This window comes from Coregonus clupeaformis, chromosome 16 (assembly GCF_020615455.1).
Source record: "Coregonus clupeaformis isolate EN_2021a chromosome 16, ASM2061545v1, whole genome shotgun sequence".
In the NCBI taxonomy this organism is placed as follows: domain Eukaryota; kingdom Metazoa; phylum Chordata; class Actinopteri; order Salmoniformes; family Salmonidae; genus Coregonus; species Coregonus clupeaformis.
In genome coordinates, this window is record NC_059207.1 from 11526007 (window position 1) to 11544561 (window position 18555).

The window sequence follows — 18555 nt, forward strand, 5'->3', positions numbered from 1 at the left end:
AGATTCCAGCCGTTGTTTGCTAGCTAAACTGTTTTTGTTTTGTTCCGCGTTTTAAAATGCCACAGCCCTGAGCGCAACACAGTTAATAAGGAGGACTCGGGTGGGGGGAGGTAGAGGTGGAGGGCTTTGAAGTGGACGCTCTGAATTCTTGAGTGCGTTGACTCAACTTACTTACACACACACACACACAAACACACACCACCCTGTACTTACTGCCACAAGGGGAGTGAGGTTGTCTCAGGCATGTCTTATAGACACACACACCCCCCTCAGCGAGGAAAGGGACACACAGGTCAGCAGAGGTGTTCCTTACAGCGCGGTTCTGTCAAGTGGCAGGGTTAATCTCATTATGGCTATCACTCAGCCACTGCTCTAGGGGCTTAATTACCCAGATACACACACGCATGCACACGACCCCAAGACCTGCCTCTGCACTGGACACACACACACTCACTGGGAACCTCTACCTCACCTAGGTAGGCCCACTGTATGACATAGGCCAGGGACACACACACACAGCTCCCAGATTTAGGATGGGCTTGACAAAACTCTATAAGGCCGGTATAGTGATCAAAACTTCTACGTCTGGTGTGTATAGTGTTTAAAGAGTAGAATCCAGTGAACATGTTCCCTCTATCACCCTGCATAACAATCATACGGTCACACATCATGCTCCTGCAACAACCTCTACTGCTCATCCTGTGTCACCTTGACCAGCCGCCACTCCCCTAGTACTCTCTCCCTCTCTCTGTGTGTGTGTGATTGTGTGGGCGGAGACAGGTGTGCTGGAGTCAGAGCAGATCCCCACCAGCTGCAACCTGTTCCATAATCAAGACCTCTACAAATACTCAGTCCTGCCACTTCCACACTGCCAGATCGTAATCTCTGCTCAGTCAGTCCACGGTTCTAGCCGTTTGTTACTATTCAGATCCTGTTGTGCCTGTTTTCCTTGCCTGACGCTGTTTTCCTCTCCGCTACAGTTCTGCCCGCTCTGACTCTGGTCCCTGTCTCCAGTCCCACGTCTCGTCATCCTGCTACTCTGTCCTGGATTCCCCACTCTACTACTCCCTTGGATTCCCCTCCGGACCTGCTCACCCTGTCTCAACCCCCCTCCGCACCTGGTTTCCAGCAGTTTCCCCTGACCTGCACTCCATCTTCCCACTGTGTTTCAATAAATACCTTGGTTACTTCATCCCAGTCTCCTCGTCTAAGTCTGCTCTTGGGTTCCCCTGTTCCACTCTGCGTAACACATACACTAACCACTTGTCTCATACGTCCAGAGATCAGTCTGAAACTGAGTTCATCTGCTAGAATTGTTCCCAACCTCATTTAGTACTGTAGATTACGTCCTTTAGTCGATCCATCACCGTGGATCAAAGAGCCACTTGACATGGGCAGCCGTAGCATCTGTATCCTACTGCAGAGAGGTTCCTGATACAAGCAGTCCTGTTTCTGGGACCTAAATCTTTCCACTGGCCTGTTTCACCATCCACCTCCTAAGCATTTGCAGCCCTGTGCTACTTGTGGGATTGTTGGAATGTTCTTAACCTGTGTGAACTTCGGACAGATCCAAGCCGCTCCTCACACTTTGGCGAAGACATGTCACAGTAAAACTTGGACTGGGGTTGAGACAACACACACAGAGAGCCAGAGAGAGGTAATGTAGCACTGATGTTGCTTTACCTCACTCAGATCAACCAGGAGAGTGAGAATGGTATGATGCTGCTGGACTGCGACATGATTGATGAGAAATTGTCCCTAATGTCATCCATAGTAATGAAATTATGTGTTTGAGTGTGTGAGCGAGAATATTAATACCTCAACAAATATTGCCGAGCAAGATCTGAGAGAGAGGATGAGAGAGAGAGAGGATGAGAGAGAGGAAGAGAGAGAATGAGAGAGAGAGAGAGAGAGAGAATGAGGAGAGAGAGAGAGAGAGAGAGAGAGAGAGAGAGAGAGAGAGAGAGAGAGAGAGAGAGGATGAGAGAGAGAGAGACCTTGGATAGTTGTAAGAGAGGATGGGCAAGAGAGAGAGAGAGAGAGAGAGAGGATGAGAGAGAGGATGAGAGAGAGAGAAAGAGAGAGAGAGAATGAGAGAGAGAGAATGAGAGAGAGAGAGAGGATGAGAGAGAGAGAGAGAGAGAGAGAGAGAAAGAGATAATATGAGAGAGAGAGAAAGAGAGAGAGAGAGGATGAGAGAGAGGAAGAGGATGAGAGAGAGAGGATGAGAGAGAGAGAAAGAGAGAGAGAGAGAGAGAGAGAGAGAGAGAGAGAGAGAGAGAGAGGGGGGACCTTGGAGAGCTGTAAGAGAGGGGGGCTTTTGGCAGGACCAGTGGTCAGTTTTCTAGAAACAGCCTGATCAAACACAATTGCAAGCCAAGCCAAACACCTCTGGAGGTCAGCCTGATGATCAGACTGTACAAGGTACAGCTTTGTAACCACACTGACAAACACACTCAGGTCCTAACACACTGCAACGTTTCAGACATAGTCAACAGAGAGAGGGGGGAGGGGGGGGTCAAGAGAAAGAGAGATAGAGATGGGGAGAGGAAGAGACAGGATAAAGAGAGAGAGAGAGGAGGGAGAGGAAGAGACAGGATAAAGAGAGAGAGGAGGGAGAGGAAGAGACAGGATAAAGAGAGAGAGGAGGGAGAGGAAGAGAGAGAGAGAGAACATACTGTATCACCAGACAGTCTAGCTCAGTAAGAGAGATCCCACTCAATACAATTCAATTCATAGGGGCTTTTCCACTGCAAACAGGAAGGGCCTTTGTTGTGATTACTCCAAATAGCTTGAATGTTGTTTGTCTGATCTGCTCTGTGGTCCTCATACTCTTCTACACACACACACACACACACACGTAGGGCTGGCACAATTACTGTATAACTGTGTAACTGACAGTTATGGATGAAGACTGGCTTTAAAAATAAAATAACTGTCATAACCATTATTTTTTTTAAATGGTGGAACAAACAGCTGACTGAAGACGGGACAGCCGGGCATTGGTAGGGTTGAGTCCGTTTCTGCGGTAACATGGACTCGCAACGCTCCCTTCCCTGCAGCAGCAGCACACATAGAATTAGAATGAATAAAATGGGCTTAGAACCTCTAACCCTGGCAATTTGACTGGTAAACTCATAGTCCCAGTCGGTATTAAATAGAACATCGCGGCCCCGCCCGCCAGTGGGGAAAAACAACTGGTGGTTACTTAGGTTACCCCATTGGCTCACAGCAAAAGGGAGAGGAAGAGACAATTTTCTTGTTGTCTGGTTGTTTTATCAATTACAAAACTACATTTAAGAAAAGTACAACATGTCTAAAGATTACTTTTCAACATTGCCTGCTCCCTAGCGATCTCAGTACTTAGAAAAACTTAATATTGTAGGGCTTCCCTCATGCCCCTTTTCATGACGGTGCTAGCAGCCACATGAGTGAGTGAGCGCTAGCTAGCTACCGACCGGAACATTAAGCTAGCCAAGACCAACAACACAAACAAACAGACTATACAGCTACAGGTAGCGAGTGGAGTTACAAACGGACTGTACTAAACAAGTTAAATGTCTTACCCGTGAGGAAATGTTTTCCACACACATATTTACGTGTAGCCAACTTGGACACCGCATCTCCACATTTCCCACTCTCTTTCCCACTCTCCATGGGCTACCGACAATCACCACATTGTGACCACATGTCAAAGACTGCGTCACAGACAAATGGACAGTGACAGACACTGAGTGCACTGGGGCTGAAAGAACCAGATTATTGCAGGCCTAGATACAGCAAGACCATTTAGGCTGTGGTTGCAGCAATACTTTTGGACTATGATTTCCTACACATTTGTATCTTTACAGTTTGCAGTTTGTACCCTACGGAATTAAGTAAAGGCTGAACAAGACCCCATAGAGCAACAGTTACTTTGCTCTTAGGTAAATGATTAGTTGGATATCAGTGGAGGCTGCTGAGGGGAGGACGGCTCATAATAATGTCTGGAATGGAGTTAATGGAGTGGCATCAACCAATCTTTGATGTGTTTGATACCATTCCATTGACTCCATTCCAGCCATTATTATGAGCCGTCCTCCCCTCAGCAGCCTCCACTGTTGGATATGCTCTGTGAATCTACAGTACATGTAGTCATACAGGTGCCAGTCAAAGCAATCATTAGAGTGTGATGAAATAGGAGCGAACTACATGTACATCTATTAACGTACAGTAAGACAAGCTAGTAAGAGTCCCTTGGCCCTGAATGACCAGAGAGCTGACTGAGCCTATTTCCAGCGCTCTGAAGATTTATGAGCACAGTCATAATCGTAATTCACACAGAGGCAATTACCTATATACAGTATGGTGTGACTTTAGTCACTACACCCATGCTATGCCCTGACCCCTTCCTGGTATGACATGCACAATAAGGCATCCTCTTGACGATACATGACATTGTGTTTTATTGTACCCAGGGGCCCTGCTTGACTTTTATCCATGGTAATGCAGAGATTATAGTTGTTCCACAGTGACCTCCCAGTATCAGCTGGGCTGGGAATCGACCACAAAGGCAGAGAAAGACTGGGAGACTCTCCCACTCAGTGGGATGAAAGCTCCCTCAGCAACACGTCCAACCTGTGGTTTGGGTGGCTGACTAATTCACTATGGCAGTGGTGTTACATCAGTTCTCCCCATTATAACAAGTGGCCTCTTTCACAAGGCTGATTAGGAGGGCCAATCCTATGGTTTCTTGGATGGCTTGTAAACATGCAAACTGATTTGACCCTGAATAGCACCTATGACGCCATGATAGTAGATGTCTCTCTGTAAAACATCCAGGTCTAACTAGGTGTGAGGCTGTGTGTGAGGCTGTGTATGTGTGTGCGGGCATGCATGTGCCATTTACAATCCAGTTTAGTTTCTATCTCTGGCAGCTGAATATGACCAATGTCTTTTCAATGCTGCTTGGTGGTAATTGCCAACCTCCTTAGTGACCAACAGGGTGGCCAATACAATACTATCTAGCCTACTGGCAAATACAATACTATTTAACATACTGGCACCTACAATACTATCTAGCACAGGGGTCTTCAACCTTTTCTTGCCCAGGGCGACCCAGGGACCATCATACATTAGGAAAACTTATTTTGTTCACATCTTGTCTTATCATCAGATGAATGATAATGGCAAGGAGAAGTAATCAACATTTTTAAATGAATAGATTTGGCAGATATTTTTTCATTATTTTGAACTCCCCACATTATAATTGCAAGATGAAGTGTAAACTCTAACATACCAGCAGCCAGAGGCATTTGCCGCACTGGTAGCCTATTCGTGGAGGCTTTGATGTCAGATACTCCAGTGAGTGTAATTGGTTCCGATTAGTGTAATTTGCTCAATATTAGGCATTGAGAAATAAGATATTCTCCTATTTTCTACTGTAGGTATGTAATTCAAAAGTTGTTTATTCTTTATATATATTTTCGCTGACCCCCTGCAGTACCTCAGACCTCCGGTTAAATACCCTGATCTAGCAAACTGGCCAGTAGAGTACTATTGAGCATACTGGCACCTACAATACTATCTAGCATACTGGCACCTGCAATACTATATAGCATACTGGCATCTACAATACAATCTAGCATACTGGCATCTACAATACAATCTAGCATACTGGCACCTACAATACAATCTAGCATACTGGCACCTACAATACTATCCAGCATACTGGCACCTACAATACTATCCAATATACTGGCACCTACAATACAATCTAGCATACTGGCACCTACAATACTATCTAGCATACTGGCACCTACAATACTATCTACCATACTGGCACCTACAATACTATCTAATATACTGGCACCTACAATACAATCTAGCATACTGGCATCTACAATACAATCTAGCATACTGGCACCTACAATACAATCTAGCATACTGGCACCTACAATACTATCCAGCATACTGGCACCTACAATACTATCTAGCATACTGGCACCTACAATACTATCTAGCATACTGGCACCTACAATACAATCTAGCATACTGGCACCTACAATACTATCTAGCATACTGGCATCTACAATACAATCTAGCATACTGGCACCTACAATACAATCTAGCATACTGGCACCTACAATACTATCTAATATACTGGCACCTACAATACAATCCAGTATACTGGCACCTACAATACTATCTAGCATACTGGCACCTACAATACTATCTAGCATACTGGCACCTACAATACAATCTAGCATACTGGCACCTACAATACTATCTAGCATACTGGCATCTACAATACAATCTAGCATACTGGCACCTACAATACAATCTAGCATACTGGCACCTACAATACTATCTAGCATACTGGCACCTACAATACTATATAGCATACTGGCACCTACAATACTATCTAGCATACTGGCATCTACAATACAATCTAGCATACTGGCAGCTACAATACAATCTAGCATACTGGCACCTACAATACTATCCAGCATACTGGCACCTACAATACTATCTAATATACTGGCACCTACAATACAATCTAGCATACTGGCACCTACAATACTATCTAGCATACTGGCACCTACAATACTATATAGCATACTGGCACCTACAATACTATCTAGCATACTGGCATCTACAATACAATCTAGCATACTGGCACCTACAATACAATCTAGCATACTGGCACCTACAATACTATCCAGCATACTGGCACCTACAATACTATCTAATATACTGGCACCTACAATACAATCTAGCATACTGGCACCTACAATACTATCTAGCATACTGGCACCTACAATACTATCTAGCATACTGGCACCTATGTCACACCCTGACTCAGGGGACTCTTATATGTTGAGTCAGGGTGTGAATATTCTATGTTGTGTATATCTATGTGTAATATCTAGTATGTGTAGATCTATGTTGGCCGGTGTGGTTCCCAATCAGAGGCAGCTGTCACTCGTTGTCTCTGATTGGGGATCATACTTAGGCAGCCTGTTGGCATGCATTAGTTGTGGGATCTTGTTCCGTGTTTAGGCTAGTTTTGTGTTCAGCCTTTGGACTTCACGTTTCGTTTGGTTTGTTGTTTTGTCGTGTGTTTATCATTTAAATAAACATGTATGCATATCACGCTGCGCCATGGTCTGACCCGTCCTTAAACGAACGTGACAACCTACAATACTATCTAGCATACTGGCACCTACAATACAATCAGCATACTGGCACATACAATACTATCTAGCATACTGGCACCCACAATACTATCTAGCATACTGGCACCTACAATACTATCTAGCATACTGGCACCTACAATACTATCTAGCATACTGGCACCTACAATACTATCTAGCATACTGGCACCTACAATACTATCTAGCATACTGGCACCTACAATACTATCTAGCATACTGGCACCTACAATACTATCTAGCATACTGGCATCTACAATACTATCTAGCATACTGGCACCTACAATACTATCTAGCATACTGGCACCTACAGGCATCAATGTCAAACACATTGAAAATTAGAACTTATGATTTTATGATTGTATTTATGATTTTATTAGGATCCCCATTAGCCGACGCCAATGGCGACAGCTAGTCTTCCTGGGGTCCGACACATAACAAAAAATACATTACAAACAAAAATACTTTACAATTTACATATATTTAAAACATTAACATAGACATTACAGACTTATAGCTATAAGCGCTATAACAGCTATAGAGAAAGTGGAGGAGGAATTCATAACAAATCACTCCTCAATTTTCTTTTCAATAATGTATTTTCAATTGTTTCTTTCTCTCTCTCTCTCTCTCTCTCTCTCTCTCTCTCTCTCTCTCACACACACAAACACCGCTGGCGACGGAGGTGCTAATGGTGTTTCTTAATTCTGATTTAATGAAACCCACAGCCACTGGAGGAGTGTGATGTGGGATGTTATTAAAGGACGGCAGGAAGCAGAGAGATGCGAGGAGACACCAGAGAATACTAGAGAGTCTGAACACAACAGGCATGGCTAGTGTGTGTGTCTGACCAAAAAGGCATAGTATCATCTATACACACAAACACAAGCATGTACACACTTTGTGCACATAATGATTTAGGGCGCTTTCAATGTTTTGAACCCAAGTTGAACCACTCCTCCCAAAACCAATGTGCCTGTTCAATGTGTAAATCAATGTTTTTAAACTGTACCCAGTATGCAAAATGACATTGAAAATATGAATTTTAGACGTATCTTCCAGATGTTGACGTCAGGTACATTTGAGGTGCTAAATGAAAGGTGAAAAGACGTCTTCACAGACGTTGAAAAGACATATATTTCAGTCATTGATTATATGGCCAAATTGAAACTGCACATACACTCTCAATAAAGTAAGCATTTTATCACAATAATCTTTCAAGCATGTTAATATATGAAAGAGGAGTTGAATACTTACTATTGCTGAAATCTGCCACAAGCACTTATGTTAAACATTTTTTTAAAGCTTTGAAACTGGCAATGATGATGTTGAAAGTAGTCCAAGAGACAGAATAAACCAACAGACCACTTCAACTACAATAACATTATCAGCAATGGTTACAGAATATATTTCTTCTGGCTATGACTGATATGTTGTACTTTATCTACGGTAGTTGAATGCACTGACTGTAAGTCGCTCTGGATAAGAGCATCTGCAGAATGACCAAAATGTAAACGTAAAAACAAACACTTGCAAAGCATGCTGGGTATTATTCGAATGAGCTCCGCCCCTAATTATTATTATTTATTTATTTTTAAATAAGGAACTCAGTTCGGTTTCAACTTACTCCTGAAAGTAGAACAAGGTGCAATTTGTAAATTGGGTAGCGCATCAGCAGTTTTCCTCTTGTCATTTCAGTCATTGTAGACCTTGGGGGGGTTCCCCAGTGCTGGAAGGGGGGCCTGAGTGAAATAGTTTGGGAAGCCCTACTCTACTGTACTATACTATGCTGTACTTTGCTGTCCAAACTTGTGAAGCATAGACATCTATGATTCATTCAGACCAAATCTACCAAAAGTCAGACCAAATCTAAACCAATTATAGACGTCTATGTTTGGGCTAAATCTAGGCCGGACCAGACATCTGTGGACATTGAAATCAAGGCCGGACTGCACCAAAAAAAGACGGCTGTTCCGGACCAAAAAAAGACGGCTGGTCCGGACAGGACCAAAAAAGACGGCTGATCCGGACAGGACCAAAAAAAGACGTCACCATCGGTAAATGCTTAGTGGGTAGTGCTTTGTGTTTTATGTTGTAAATGTTAGAAACTTTGTGTGCTGCTTCTTTGGCCAGGTCTCTCTTGCAAAATCTATATTTAATCTCAATGAGATTAACCTGGTAAAAAAAAGGTTAAATTAAAATAAATAAAACAAACACACACACACACACACACAGACAGACACACACAATCATGTACTAACGCACAAACACACACTTATGCAACATGCACACATGAACACAGACACATAAACATTACCACACAGCAGTGATATATTGTGACAACACACTCTCTCACGCACGCACACACACACACACACACACACACGCACACACACACACGCACACATATGACTGAAGTGCTATATCACCCATGAGGAACAGCAGCAGACGCTACAGAGCGGCACCCCCAGATAAAATCCCTGACATAGACACAGTCACATCCTGTATAGATATAGGATCTTCATTTGAGCCAGTTTGCTACAGCAGAAAAATTATCCCGCAAGAAGAGGAAATGCAAATTATTATATGGATTATAATGAATTAACATTTTTGTAGGGGTTGATACATTTTTCGTAAGGGAAAATCAAGTCTGAAATTTCAAAGTGGAAATTACTAACTTCAGAAGCCTTTTAAAACCTCAAATACACTGCACGTTTTGAATTTCCTGCATCCTGCGACAGGGTGATAAAATTAAGACCCTACATTTCAATTTGCAGTTTCATAATGCTATTCTACACATTTTGTCATGAGGATGAGAGAACATTTTACAGTTTTAAAGCTAATTTCCTGCTATTCTACACATTCTGTCATGCGGCTGAGAGAAAATGTTGCAGTTTTAAAGCTAATGTCCTGCAATTCTACACATTTTAACATTGCTTATGACGTGTTCATATGCTATCTGGGGGGCCCCATCTGGGGGGGGCATGTGCCCTGCGTGCCCTTTCAGTAATCCGGCCCTGGTGAGAATGTTCGCCTGCAAGTTTGAATGAATGTGGGTATGAGAACATTTGTGAGAAAACTGTTTAAAAACTGTTCAAATCAGCGGTTATGTTTTAGAGACATCTCTAGGTGGTTGTTTCCAATACATTTGGAGATGGAATGTGAGCTGACCCAGAGCCTGACCCTGTCCTACCTCAGGCCTGGTGCTGTCATTTGACCCGGGCCCTGACCCTGTTCTACCTCAGACCTGGTGCTGTCATTTGACCCGGGCCCTGACCCTGTCCTCCCTCAGGCCTGGTGCTGTCATTTGACCCGGGCCCTGACCCTGTCCTACCTCAGGCCTGGTGCTGTCATTTGACCCGGGCCCTGACCCTGTCCTACCTCAGGCCTGGTGCTGTCATTTGACCCGGGCCCTGACCCTGTCCTACCTCAGGCCTGGTGCTGTCATTTGAAGCCCTGTCCTTCTGAGAATATGCTCATGCTGTTTTTTCCACCACTTCTTAGGATCTGTGTTTACGCTGTGAGATCATTACAAAATGCAGAGGGAGAGCTTCAAATAATGTAATTAGGAACTGGACGAGTTTAGAAAGAGTGCCTTCGAGTTGCCAAAAATGACGATGCAATAATGCTACAACCCAGTGTGGGAAGCCAAAATCCCCATAGAAGAAACAAGGCACACTTTGCTGTGCTGAACCTTTGGTTTACAAGCTCGGAGCTCTTACCCTAAAGTGTGTCAGTATGGGGGGTTGTGCAACAGGCACGCTTATCTGTACCGTCACCCTGGACCAGGGACCCAAACAGGACACCCAATCAGGCCCTGTCCCCAGCCCAGCCTTGGGCTCTCAGAGTGGGGGAGAGGGCAGAGGGAGAGGACAGAGGGCACTATACACAGACGGCTTGTAAATGTTTCTGTGTTCTTGTGTGCATATGTAATCACCTTAAATGTAAGCTTTCATGCATGGACGTACAGTATGTGAATGTGATAGGAGTGTGAGTGTACATGTAAGTATAGAAATGTATAATATAACGTTTTTTTTTACTATAATAAAATATGAATATAAAAAAAATATGAATGTCTTTGAACGGCAGTGTTTTTTAGATATGGTATTACATAAGTATGTGTAATAGCAGCTAAAGGAGCCTCAGACCTATGAGACACACAGAGTAACTGAGTGCACTGACTAATGACATTACTCAACTGAGAGGAATTACTTTTTATCGGGCAAATCCTAACTTTAACTGATGTCTTTTTATGCATTGATATCAATGGGAGACTAAGTGAACATTTTACTTAAAGTGGAAGTTAGGATTCTCCTGAAGAGCAGAGGAAGTGAGGGAGCACTAGAAAGCTAGTGAACCCAACCTACTACTGTAAAATATATGGCAAGTAGATTACTCTAGTAGCCTTTCTTACTCTCTGCCTGTCTGCTTGTCTGTCTGTCTCTGTCTGCCTGTCTATCTGTCTGCCTGTCTGTCTGCCTGTACGTCTTTCTGTCTCTGTCTGCCTGTCTGCCTGTCTATCTGTTTGCCTGTCTATCTGCCTGTCTGTCTATCTGCTTGTCTGTCTGTCTCTGTCTGCCTGTCTATCTATCTGTCTGCCTGTCTATCTGCTTGTCTGTCTCTGTCTGCCTGTCTATCTGTCTGCTTGTCTGTCTGTCTGTCTGCTTGTCTGTCTGTCTCTGTCTGCCTGTCTATCTGTCTGCCTGTCTATCTGTCTGCTTGTCTGTCTGCCTGTATGTCTTTCTGTCTCTGTCTGCCAGTCTATCTGTCTCTGTTATGCCCAGGTTGGATTGTTTATGTTTTCACAAGGTGTTGTAACTGACTTAGTACCTGACTCCCAACTCTGTACTGGCAAAACAAAGGCTTTGTGATATCTAGCCCTCTTGTCTGTGTCAGGCTGTGTTCCTCTCTAATCTCTGCTGTTCTCCTGGCTGTGTTCCCCCAGCAGCCCAAACCCTAACCCCCATGCGTCCCTCTTCCTCAGGGTCTGTGCTCCTCCTTTCCTCTCCGGGGAGGCCCACTGTCCCATCCCCAGCTCTCCTCTCTGCTCTCAGCTCCCATACAAACACACACACATTCATGCGCACGCGGACACACATTCTTTGCACACGGACACCCTGCTTAAAAAACAACCACAGTGGCAGCCAAAAAAGAGAAAGGAAGGAAGGAAAGAAAGAAAGAAAGAACAGTAAAACTGTATGACTGCCATCCCTCTCACTATCTCCTGCTGCTTTCCCCCCTCCCTCCCTCCCTCCCTCCCTCCCTCCCTCCCTCCCTCTCTCTTTAACAGCATTACTTCAGCAGAGAGACAAACATCATGTGGTTTAGAGAGAATAACTAACTTTTGTTTAGTGTATCTCGGTGAGTATCTGTGTGAGTTTCTCTGTGAGTATCTCTGTGAGTATCTCTGTGAGTATCTCTGTGAGTGTTTATGACTGCCAAGGCGCCAAGGGGTGTGTGTGTGAGAGAGTTTGCACACGTGCAGTCATTGTGTATGTGTGTGTGTTCCTTTGTCTTGCAATGTATCTTACGGAGACTGCGTCAGACTGTTATGAGACGTCACATGGTTTCAGCAGCTCTCATGTCCCTTGGTAGAGAGTGGAATGCACACACAGCCCTCCCCACGGCCTCCCACCCCATGCGTTCGTCGGGGTATGCAGAGTTCAACAGTGGTGGGGGTCGGAGGGTGTGTGTGTGTGTGTGATATTGCTCAACACACAAAGACACAGCGTCTTATATGGCTCCCAGCCGTGCAGAGCTGGCCTGCTAACCCTTCATCCAGCAGCCTGGAATGTTTGGTGTTCAACCCCAGTGGAAAGCCCCAGTTGCCAATACACACTCCCAACCCCCTCAGGAGAATAACATATTTCACAGAGCCGGACAGGCCTCACCCAAGGAAGAATGGCTCAAATTCTACAGCTGGTACAAAAACAGAGCAGAGGAACTGATGTCTACTCTGTATCTGACCATCCACATCTCAGAAAGTGGAAAAATCAGAGAGAGAGAGAGAGAGAGAGCGAGAGAGAGAGAGAGAGAGAGAGAGAGAGAGAGAGAGAGAGAGAGAGAGAGAGAGAGATGGGGCAATGTACACATATGTTTCCCATGCCAATAAAGCCCTTTGAATTGAATTGAGAGAGAAAAAGAGAGAGATGGGGGAATTATGTGGATTGTTGGTCAAGTTAATAAAGATATGGAGGGTGGTGTCATTTCAGAGGCAAAACGCTTGAACTTTTATAGGCTACAGTGGGTGTCTATAGAGAGAGGGATGGGAATGAACAGTTCCTGCTGTCATTCTAATAATGTAACTTCTCAGGAGACACATTGTTGTAGTGCATTTCCCTTTGTCATGGTCGACAGCAGGTGCTATGAAAGAAAGTAACCTATTTTATTGAGATAATCATAGGCTAGACAAACCCATGTTAAATACTCTATATATATTTTTAACATATCTTAAAAATAGGATTTCAGTTACCTATAGGTTGTTGAAAAGTTAGGCCTAATATACTGGTTTAACCGAGCTACCATCGCAGCAAATTAGCTTTAAAAATGCTAAATTCTCTCAGTGTCATTGCAAAATGTGTAGAATAGCATGAGATTAGCCCGATTATGGCAGTCAACTAAGAATTTACCTTCAATGGTCACTCGCCTCTGGAATCTTTTCGGTGTTCTGCGGAGTCCACTTCACTCTCTCCACTTTTCCCTTTCTTTCAGTTATTTTCACAGCGCTCGTCTATTTCTCTTCCCATTTAGCTGCAAGACACAATAAAAATGTTCAGGACATGCCTGCATGCTACTGATACAAAGATGTGTGAACAATGTGCACTTAATATTTACTGGCACATTTCTTTCTTAGTGAGACTTGACGCCTGTCTTCCGATGCCTTTTGGACCCGTTTCTTAGTGAGACTTGACGCCTGTCTTCCGATGCCTTTTGGACCCGTTTCTTAGTGAGACTTGACGCCTGTCTTCCGATGCCTTTTGGACCCGTTTCTTAGTGAGACTTGACGCCTGTCTTCCGATGCCTTTTGGACCCGTTTCTTAGTGAGACTTGACGCCTGTCTTCCGATGCCTTTTGGACCCGTTTCTTAGTGAGACTTGACGCCTGTCTTCCGATGCCTTTTGGACCCGTTTTGTTGTCACCAGTCTGCTCTAAAACACTCCCGACTGTACAGACGCCAGAAGGAATGTAATTATGCAGCCTATTGCATATTGCAAAAGCTGCAGACAATCTTGTTTAGGGGACTGGGTGTTCACTGGTGCTGATGCGAGTTTGTCCACGTCCTTTGTTGTTTCTGTCACACCTAAACGGGGCCATTGGAGGAGAAGCATGTGCCCGACTTTCTTTGTCTGTTTCCTTCTATTGCCTTTACCAAGAATATATATATATATATATATATATATATATATATATATATATATATATATATATATAGCCTATATATATTTACAATTCTTGATATTTCTTATTAGCCTATTATCTAAGCAGTGACTAGTTGTCTATAAATTCATCCAAATCTAACTATAGCCGAAACCTAGTCTACGCAAATGTGATCGCAAGCATAAGACAAAAGGAAACGTGGTATTCACAACGTGCAATGCTTTTATATAAACTATAGACTACCTGTTTTTCTTTGTCAGTAAGGACATTTTGAGACAAAAAAGTTAATCTCAAATCCTTTGTTTCACCGTAACCCTGCTCCAATCCCACCCCTTCAACGCGTGTAGTGCATGTGGTGCGAGACCGCCCCATAGCCTCACCAAATTCGCCCGAAGTTCACCCCTCGACTCGAGTCTCTGTGGTGTCGCTGTCTGTCTCTCGCTCTCAGTTGTCACATACCGTGGAGGAGCCCAGTTGCGCTTTAATCCAGTCCAGCCAGCGACAAAACGCCAGTGCCTATCAACGAGAGCAGTGACGACAGCCTAGCGCCAATCACTCACCCGCCGCCTCCGCCACACCCATCCATTCATAAACTTAATGGATGCCCTCACTGGCACATAGCGCGGAGGAGAGGGAGAGGATGTTAGTAATACGGTCATATCCTGTTGTATTTTTAAGAGAGAGGTGAATTAAACCTGAAATAAATGCTCAAGCCATATAGCCTACCGACTATACCTACCGCAGGACTTGACATATTTGTATAGTGACTATACTACAGCCTATCAATCAAATTCACACAATCTCTGTCTTTACCTCACCTGGCCTAGTCCATACTGAGTATTATTCATCTCTGGTCTTGCTCAGCCCATTGCTCAGGACACATTTACATTTACAGTCATTTAGCAGACGCTCTTATCCAGAGCGACTTACAGTTAGTGAATAATTGTTTTAAATTTTTATTTTTTATACTGGCCCCCCGTGGGAATCGAACCCACAACCCTGGCGTTGCAAACGCCATGCTCTATCAACTGAGCTACATCCCTGCCGGCCATTTCCTCCCCTACCCTGGACGACGCTGGGCCAATTGTGCGCCGCCCATGAGTCTCCCGGTCGCGGCCGGCTGCGACAGAGCCTGGATTCGAACCAGGATCTCTAGTGGCACAGTTAGCACTGCGATGCAGTGCCTTAGACCACTGCGACACCTTTGACTATGGCTAATCACACTTCTAGTGATAATGAACAACACCTCCGGTGTGTGTGTGTGTGAGTGTGTATGTGTGTGCATATCTGTGTAGTCATCTCTGTGTAGTCTTTGTGTGTGCTTGTTTATTTCAAACCAATGCAAAGCCCCCTGTTGTTATGGTTACACTTAGATATGACACTCATTGGTTGGAAATGTCAAGGTAAAAATACCTTCAGGTTTTGAATAGAATGGTGACAGACAGCCACAGGGACCTGTCTACAGGTGCTGTGCAGAGGAGCTGATATAGGTCCATGTAGTCAACTTTGTTGCACATGGTCTGTTGTGCATCAGGTGTGTCTGCTAGACAGTTTAGGGATGTATCCACTAGAGCACACCATAGCAAAACGTTTTTCAACTGAAAAACAAGAACAGGAGTTTCTTATTGGATAAATGCAGGTAGGTCCCTCTCTGTTTTGGTGTGTTTGCTTGCGTTTGGTTCCTAGTGATTACACCCCAGGCGGACCTGTACCTCTATTCAGTGTTGGACAACTAGGATGCACACACTCTTGGACTTTCCCAGACACATCCTGTGTCTAGAAGCTAATTAGGAGTGCCATCGGAGGTAAACACACTCTCTCTTAGGTTTTAGTGACACTTGACTTGAAGTAACTTTAATAACGTTGTAATATCACAGTAAAACAAATGTCGTGAAATGTAATGACAGCCAATGACAGGCCATCATTTGAATATTGAACCGATATCAATTTGTGCTATGACAGCTTATGTTGCTCGTATGACAAGGTATTACTAAAGTAGGATTACTAAAGTAGGATTACTAAAATGTTACCAAGACCTTTGCCAGGATAGGACAATGATTTACTGGGAGGAACACACAAATCAAATCAAATTTTATTTGTCACATGCGCTGAATACAACAGGTGTAGACCTTACCGTGAAATGCTTACTTACAAGCCCTTAACCAACAATGCAGTTCAAGAAATAGAGTTAAGAAAATATTTACTAAATAAACTAAAGTAAACAATAAAATAAAAAGTAACACAGTAAAATAACAATAACGAGGCTATATACAGGGGGTACCGTCCCGAGTCAATGTGAGGGTGAACTGCCTCTCTCCAGTTCACTCAGCCATTTGCTGAGGCATTCTCGATGTGAGGACGAGAAACATGTCCAGGCTTGTTCACATCTCAGCTGTTGTGCATTGAGGGCCGCAAACAACACATTACAAGCTATAGGTCCTTGGTACTACGGTTACCATGGTTATTATGACACGCTGACGGGTAGTACATGCAGCTGTGGACATGGCAATAGCATCATTGGTAAAAATCATTGACCTGTGTCTGGAAAATGTAAATGTATTGGAAACATGTCCATTGACAGCCTATTTTAGCTCTAATTAGATCAATCAAGTATCACATTTTTATCGTGAGCGAGAGTCACGCCTATTCTTTCCAAATGCATTGGGAGGAGACATGATCTTTACTGGCGTGACGGTGCAACGTGACGGTGCAACGTGGGTCATGTGAACGTTTGTCTTTTTGAGCCAATTCTATGCTCATCAAAGCTAATCGTCTTCTTTGTTACCTCTCTCCTTCATGCCACACCAGGTGCATGGAAGCTTTATCCCAAAGTGTCCTCTCCAGCACTTTCCCATTGCCTAGGGTTATGCCCAGCACCATTGATGTGCCTGGGCACAATAGGAGCACAAAGAGGGTCTCCAAAAAGCCCACCCCACTGTCTCCCTGTCCTGCCGGGGGGGGACTGCTGATCCGAGGGGTGGGAAAGGCCTGCGTTGGCTGAATTCAACAAAGCTGGTGCGACCCGTGCCACACACTCATGAAAGAGTGGTCCTAATCCCACCCAGATCGATTTCACTCAGCAACTCTGTGTCCCTCACACTGGCCCGGCCCCGGCCCAATAGCGCTCTCTCTGCGCCTCAGAGCCTGGCTCATTCTCCCCGCTGATCCCTCCGACAAAGCAGCGTTACAGAACTGCCAATTGAGCTTGAACAATCGCTCACAAAGGGAGGCGCTCACTCGGTCCACCCCGCTGGCCGTATGTACCCTAGCACATTGGGCAGCAGCCAGCCAGCCAGCTAGCGCTGTGTGCTAGGGAGACTGGGTGCCGTTTTTCACTGTTCAGCTGAATTAGATAATTCTGCCTGTCAGCTATTGATTGTAGATGGATAAGTTAGTAGGTCAGTGTGTGAGAGAGAGAGCCAGGCCTTGAGTCACTACAGTAAAACTGACTCACAGCTAGGCGCTAGAAGATTACATGGATACAGTGGGGGGGATGACAGTTCACTAATGCTCCTGCCATCTTGCATCACACTAACACCCTATGACACGGGTTTAGGTAAAGTATTGCTATGGTTTTGACAATACATACTGTGATATGCAACTAATGACGTATTGAAATCTCAGCTCAACAGGACAGGAAGAATCAGGACTGAATCCACGACTCCTTTAAGACTAACAGAACTATTACTAATGGAGGTTGTTGTTACTTCTCCAATCTACATGATCAGTGTAATCCTGAATGCAGCCCGGAGGAAAGCTCATAAACTCTGTGTAGTGATTGACTAGACATACGGTCCGTCTCTGTAGGGCAATAGGGAGACCAGGTGTCACCCCCCAGAGTCTGGAGCAGGATCAGAGTGAGAAAAAGAACAGCCCCATGCCTTGTCCCTCCCTACACCTGCCCACAGCCACACCTCCGCCACAGTCCTGCCTCGGCACTGAGTGCTATGAATAGCCACACTGAGTGGAGCCAGATTTTGGCACG

The 18555-nt window shown here is 44.4% G+C and overlaps 1 protein-coding gene across 2 annotated transcripts in view; it reads right to left on the reverse strand.

Moving 5' to 3' along the window:
- The window catches only part of LOC121584432 (rho-related BTB domain-containing protein 2-like), a 69348-nt gene extending 54213 nt beyond the window's left edge, over positions 1-15135 (reverse strand). Inside the window, exons 1-2 of one of the 2 annotated variants that reach the window (XM_045225615.1) lie at positions 14951-15135; positions 13823-13943 (exon numbers count right to left, since the gene is read on the reverse strand). The gene's annotated coding sequence lies outside the window, so the exon portion shown is untranslated. Of the gene's footprint in view, positions 1-13822; positions 13944-14027; positions 14531-14950 lie in introns of those variants that run through there. The other variant, XM_045225616.1, reaches the window with a different exon arrangement.
- Positions 15136-18555: the final 3420 nt, after the last annotated feature.